Below are 6,971 nucleotides of genomic sequence, written 5' to 3'. Positions count from 1 at the left end.
CACATACACATGCTACATCACACACACACATACTACATCACACACACTTTTATGCTTTGCACACAATCGAGTAATTCGGCCCCGCATCTTGTAGCATGTCCGACCGATTAATGTGACCGATTTAGAGCCAAAATTGGTTGCATAGTTGAACGGGCATGCACTTGGCAGCCTCCATAAGATTAGTTTTATAGATTAAATTGTTTAGTCCTAATCTTTGTAGAAGTGTAGATTCTGATCTGTGGAAACCGCAGTGACCATGACAACAGTGCCCACATTTACTTGTCTGCAAGAAGCAAGAAAACACGAAATAAGATTTTATTTTCCTTAAAGTAAAATATAATGAAATATGGCAACAAAAAATGCAAAGTACAATACACATATAGGAAGTTCAAATGTACAATATTGTGCTATATATATATTGTAAGTATAAAAAACTAATGCTATGCAATCTGTTTTGCAATTTTTTTTTTGGTTCCAACCATGGCCTTGGTGGTGTACATGGCATTCAGGGCCGGTTCTCTCAGAAAGCAAGGTGAAACATTTGCATCAGGCGCAGAGATTTCAGGGGCGGCAGTTTTGTATTGTGTGTACCTTCCTGAGGTGGAATGGAGTGGCTGAGGGTGAGCAGTTTGTTTGCCACAGACTCACAGCCAGCCAGTGTGCTATTGTGTTGAGCTGCAGCATGTCATGTGAGAATATTCAATGAAGCAGAGTAAATTGACGGATGCTGTGCAATCATTCCAAATCGGGGAATGGGGCGCTTCCTCACAAGTTTGCCTTAGGCAGCAAAAAGTCTAGAACCGGCCCTGATGGCATCTGACCTTATTATGTAAATGAGATTGAGCATTTCCCAGAATTCTGCAGTAAAGTGTGGATTCTGCAGAACGCTGAAGGTGAAGGATTTGAACAGCTTGCCCGCTCCATGCTGCCATGTTCAGGTTTGGTCACTGGCACAAAGTTTGGTGTTTGATACCTGCAGGAGTTTTTCCTGACACATCTTGAGTACAGAATAGCTCAAGGATAGAGACTTTTTGTGAAGTAGTGCTGCAGGTTGGGTAACAAGGCCATTTAGGCTCTCCTTCCATTATGAAATGGATAGCGCACAGGGAAAATGCAATTATAATGCAGTCATTTTTCCTGTGTGCATGCTAGTGCTGGATAGTGTACTGGTTAAGGGCACTGCCTTTGACATGGGAGACTAGGGTTTGAATCCTAGCTAGGGTATTCAGTAAGGAGTTCAAGGCAAGACTCCCTAACACTACATGTGGCCTCTTGAGTGCATCCCAGTGGCTGCAGCTCTTGAGTGCTTTGGGTGCGACTGGAAAAAGCGCTGTACAAATGTTCGGATTATTATATTTTTTTGTGCAATTGCAAAGCCTCGTACAGTTTTACTAAATGTTGCAAAAATGTTGGCAGAGCTTTGGGCTCTGGGGAATTACCCAGTTTTCCCCTAAGGATGCACCAACCCTGGTGGTGACAGCCTCTGTTACCACATTGGGCTCTGGGAAAAGGCATCAGTTACCCCTCCCTCCAATGTAGGGCTCCATTGTCAAGACTGTGTTGTATGCAGCCTTCCCACTTGTTTGCTCCACAGCAATCTTCCACAGAATCCCTTTTATTGAAAATAGGTCAGTGGTGTTACTGGGTAGCACAGCTGAAGGCACATGGCACACTATCCTCTCATTAGACTGTGTTCAGCTCTCTCACTCAGTAGCACGTATCGGACTTTCCTGTGTTTGAAGATGAACTTTGTATAAACTTTCACACTATATAAAAGGTTAACCTGCAGTATAGAGCTCATAAAATGAACATGTCAGCTTGCAATGATTTATTGGTCACATGGAATTATGTCAAAATAACCCTCTTCAGGCAAATATGAAGCTCTCTTTCTGTCAGGGAGATTTATAAAGCTGATTTTCTCCTCATGTATTTGGCAAATGAAAGAAATTTAAAATGGAATTTGTGTGAATCTTCTCACATGTTTCATGTGGTAGCTGCATAGTTACTGTAGTATTTGCGCATTGCGATATGTGCTGTACATATTTGGAATAAATAGTACAAGCACATGCTTTGTAATTCTCAGCCCCCCCAGCGAGGAGCTGATGCAATGCAGATTATTCACATATTTCACAGGTCAGATCCTCCTAAACCGGATATTCCAGTGTTGCATGGTGGATCAAAATGATCCGCCGGCTCTTTTATTTCAGAGACTTTGCCCCTCCCACCACCTGAATGCTTTCTGTACCCGGCTGCAGCAGTCGTGCAGAGCAGGGAATCCTGGCAGGAACCCCACACAGCTGTGAGATTCAAATCACATGCAATGAGACTAATGTCTGCTAAAGTTGTTGTGCACAGGCAGTCAGAGCCGGATTTCCCATAAGGCACTCTAGGCACGTGCCTACAGGCGCCTTTCAGAGGGAGGAGCGGCTCCTGATCCCTGAATGTCTCCTCTTGCAACAGGTGCTGCGTTCCCCAAGTTGCTACAATTAGATGCCTCCAGCAGGGCGGAGCGCTGCGCCTCTCCAACTCTACATATCGAGCTGATGGCTGCCCGCCTGTCTCCTCTCCCCGCCTGCACTCCCGGTACGATTCGTTCAGTGTTGTCATCACATGAGATGACACGTGCAGGCCGGTTGTAGTGTGTGGCTGCTAGGCAGCAGGAAGCAGGAAGCCGAGTTCTGCAGCGGCTCCTGTTCTTCCTGTACAGAACAGACTGCGGGCCAATGGTCAGGAATGAGGAGAGTGGCTCCAGCTTCAACTGCACGGGGCAGAGCAGACAGAGGAGGAGATCGGGTGCACCGTTACTAGAGGCAGCTGGAGTGAGTGCCGTTGTTCTGTATGCTAAGTTGGAATGCTATCTGTGCCTCTGTCTGGTCTGCAGGTCACGGACCATTTATCTAAGGAATGCATATAGAGTCAGTAATTAGTCAGCCTGTATAAAACTGTCCTGAAGCAGTCTCTCTTCACTGAATTGTACGGTGACACTAGCTATTGTTGTGTTACAAAAGCTATGTCTATGTATGTGCAGTTATCTGCATAGTTTATGATGAAAAGTGTGATTTAAGATGTCACCACTTCAGTTGCAGCAACTTACAAGATAGTGATCATGTGCAATTTTTTATATGGTTCTCCCTGCTGCTTAGAAGGGTCTGCAGTTATGCACACCATGCTCCAGAACCCAGTAATATAGTTTACTCTTGCCAGCTAATCTCCCACATTAGCAGCTGCTGCACATGTGTGTAGAGGGGTTCTTTGCTACAGATGACCAAGGGGCAGACAGTGAAGCTGCAGTTTTGGGGACATCTGATCCCAGGGAGGGACACAAAGCACAGGGAGATCAGTCGATCTGAACTTTGTCCTCTGCAGTGTCTGAACATGTATCCCTACTGTAGAAAGGTCAGACAGAGAATGGGTGATTGTGCCTTATGCTGGATACACACGTTGCGTTTTCCCGTGCGATTCGTGGGATCGATTCCGTCGATTCGATTATTTCCAACATGTTCGATCGTGTTTCGATGGATACAGCCGTCGATTTTGCATATAAGTATGCAAAATCGACGGCTGTATCCATCGAAACACGATCGAACATGTTGGAAATAATCGAATCGACGGAATTGATCCCGCGAATCGCACGGGAAAACGCAACGTGTGTATCCAGCATTAGCAAGTGTACATTTCTGTGTCTGTCTTTGTTCAAGTGTGTATGTGTTCCTGTGTTCAAGTGTGTGTGTGTGTGTGTGTGTGTGTGTGTGTGTGTGTGTATATATATATATATATATATATATATATATATATATATATATATATATATATATATATATATATATATATATATATATATATATATATGTGTCTGTAAGTATGTGTGCGTGTGCCTGTGTTCAAGTATGTGTGTGTATGTGCGTGTGTGTCCCTGTGTTGATTGTTGAACTGTGTGTGTGTGACTGTGTGTGTGCCTTTGTTGAACTGTGTGTGTACCTGTGTTCAGCAGCCGAATTGCTAGAGCTGTGCCATTCACAGCTATAGGGAATTTGATGTGTGACAAAAAACTGCGGCATGCCATCCATAATCACACCGGCATGTGATTTGGACATCAAGATACTGTCTGAATAGGCAGTGTTTCCCTGTCTGGCTCACATGCTGAGAAACACTGCATATTTGGACTTAGTGGAAATAGGCCCTAGGGTCCTTGTTTGAAGACCGCCAGCGGGACTGTGGATGAGTGTCACTACCTTTATCATACATCTGTATTGAAAGCCTATTGGGTAGGGAGGGGAGCTTAGAACAGAGGGAAGGAAGTCCAGGGACCACTAGACTGACAGGGATATTGGGGGCTCCCTGCCTGATGCCAGTAACTGCTCTCAGGCAATCTAATTCCTACATCATATCACTGAACTCAGGAGCCTACACCTTAATCCTTGTCTTATGTCACTAAGGATGACATGAGACAGTACTTAAAGTGTAAGATTCTAAGGACAGTTAGTGATGTGAGGCAGGTATTTAGAGTTGAGAATATTTTTTGATTGGGGGTGTGGCCCAATTTCAGGGGCGGAGTTAGGGGCGCCAGAATGCCTGTGCCTACAGGCTCCAGTGTTGTAAATCCGGCCCTGCAGGCAGTGCAGTTACTAGCACAGGGGGACCACTGGCCTTTAACCCAATAGCGCCACGCGCATTACCGGGTTAATGTGTACGTTGCTATGGTAACGTTCAGGGTAACGCGTGTTACCAAAGAAATGTGTGAGGCGCTAATAGGTTAACGTCCGGTGCTCCCCCCCCCCCCCCCCCTGCACTAGTTAGTGCAAAGCTGATCTTAACATTCTCTATAACTGCTACACTGAGTACCCTCAGGCCAGCTTTATACTATACCAGTGATCTGCAAACTTGGCTCTCCAGCTGTTAAGGAACTACAAGTCCCAGAATGCATTGCAGGAGTCTGGCAGCCACAGTCATGATTCAAAAAGGCAAATGCATTGTGGGTCTTATAGTTCCTTAACAGCTGGAGAGCCAAGTTTGCAGATCACTGTACTAGACGTTTGCAATGCTATCATCACACCACATAAATTAGGCTTGCTATGACCCTGCACCACAGTGCGGCAACAGGGTCATATGCATAGCCCCGCGCCCCGCTAATGCGCTGCAGACTTGAGATTGCACCGACTTTGCTACCTCCGGTGCACCGCATAGCATCATATAAACTGAGCAAGTCTCCATAGACTTGCATGGCCCTTACGTCGGGGAAGCGTCAGGTAAGCATTCCGTGGTGTGACAGTGTGCAAGGGGCCTCAGTTCTGCACTTTGTGTATCACTAGTTAAAAATAACTGTCAACATGGTCAGGAGCATTTATAATTACATTGCACATGCCCCTTATATATTCATTCATGTGGATTTAGTTATGCCTTTAACCTGCCTTTTACCATGTTACCAATGCCTTTAAGGATTTTTAGAGAAAAGTGTTCTATAGCACATTATTAAAGCCAGACTCCAGGAAAAAAAATGGTTTGGACGGTGTAAAAAGGTGGTAGATTCTCTTTTGGCGCATGTTTGCTGTGCTCTCACCTGGAGGAATTTCCCTTTCCATCCTTGTGGACGGAGTAGGAGTTAGAGCTGATAATGAATCCCACTTTTGATAACTAAAGTTATTTAAAACTGTATATAAAACACACATTTAATGAGAATCCACTAAAAATAGATACAGTATGACCACATAAATAAAAGCTAGGAACACACCATGTGATGACTGTACATATAGTTATCTTACTTGCTTTGGTCCCAAAGTAATGTAATTTGTGTAAAAATCACAAGACCCACCAGCTCAGAGAACAGCAATGCTTGGAGATGCCATTGCAAATGGGTATGTTAAATCAGTTGATTCAAACATCTCCCCAGTAAGGAATATTCTTTTCTGCTTACAGTCATTAAATCCTGTGTAGAAAACCTCTCTTCTGTGTGTGTTCTGTCTTATCTACTGCAGTCAGTCACCTAAACACCCTGGGGAATTAGGCTGTGTTCCCACTTCTGCCAGACCACATGCAGCCTGCAGGAGCTAATGGTCCACTGTGTTCCGGCTGTAGCCCGGAGTGGATGCGTTACCCCCTTAGGCTATATAACTGATAATATTCTGAGCAAAGCAACAGTCTTACCCTCATCCTACCTAATAATTTGCAAGTGTCCCTGCGTCCAGTCCATCTGTTAGTGCTTTTGCGCTACTGGGCATGTCGAGCACTGACAGCCGTTGGGACAGGGGGCCAGACGGGCGTGTGTGTGCGTGGCAGGCGGGAGCACGCGCCCACACGCAACGGGTGAGTGCGCACGCATGTGGTGCGCGCGGTGGTGACAGACCTAGAGCCCGTTTTCAAACGGGCTTAGGTCACAAGTAGACCATATAACTGATAATATTCTGAGCAAAGTTAAAAACAGTCTTAGTTCACACTAGGGGTGGTTTCCGCTTTTTTTTTCAAGCACAGGCGATTTTTAAAATCACCCACAAAATGCTATGCAATGATTCCCTATGAGAGAGTTCACAGCTGAGCGGTTTGTTTCCAATCCGCTCAGCAAAGTGGTGCCTGTACCATTTTTGGGGTGTTTTTGCTATAATGGAAGGTATAGAAAAATTGCAAAACACTCACAAAATCGCTTTGTGCAGCGATTGTGTTTGCAATTTTAAGAATAAATACATTGTATTATTATTTTCCGGGTCAAAGAGTTCACTTCCTGACTTGCGTCAGTGAGTGAATTACAAAACCGCTCTGAAAAAGCGCTTAGAAAAGCACTTTTTACAAATGCGCAGTGGAGCGCCAGAAGGAGAAAAAAAGTGCACAAAAACTTTTATTTTTAGGTGTGAAGGGGGCCTCACCCCCATAGGCTATAAAATTGATAATATTTTGAGGAACGTTAAAAACATCTATCTACCCTTTCAGTTACTTTTTTTTTTTTTTTTTTTATGTTTTCCCTAGAACTCCTTATGGTGTTG

The sequence above is a fragment of the Hyperolius riggenbachi genome, chromosome 2, assembly GCF_040937935.1.
Source record: "Hyperolius riggenbachi isolate aHypRig1 chromosome 2, aHypRig1.pri, whole genome shotgun sequence".
NCBI lineage: Eukaryota > Metazoa > Chordata > Amphibia > Anura > Hyperoliidae > Hyperolius > Hyperolius riggenbachi.
The sequence above is the reverse complement of the archived record's forward strand: the minus strand, read 5'-3'. Positions refer to the sequence as shown.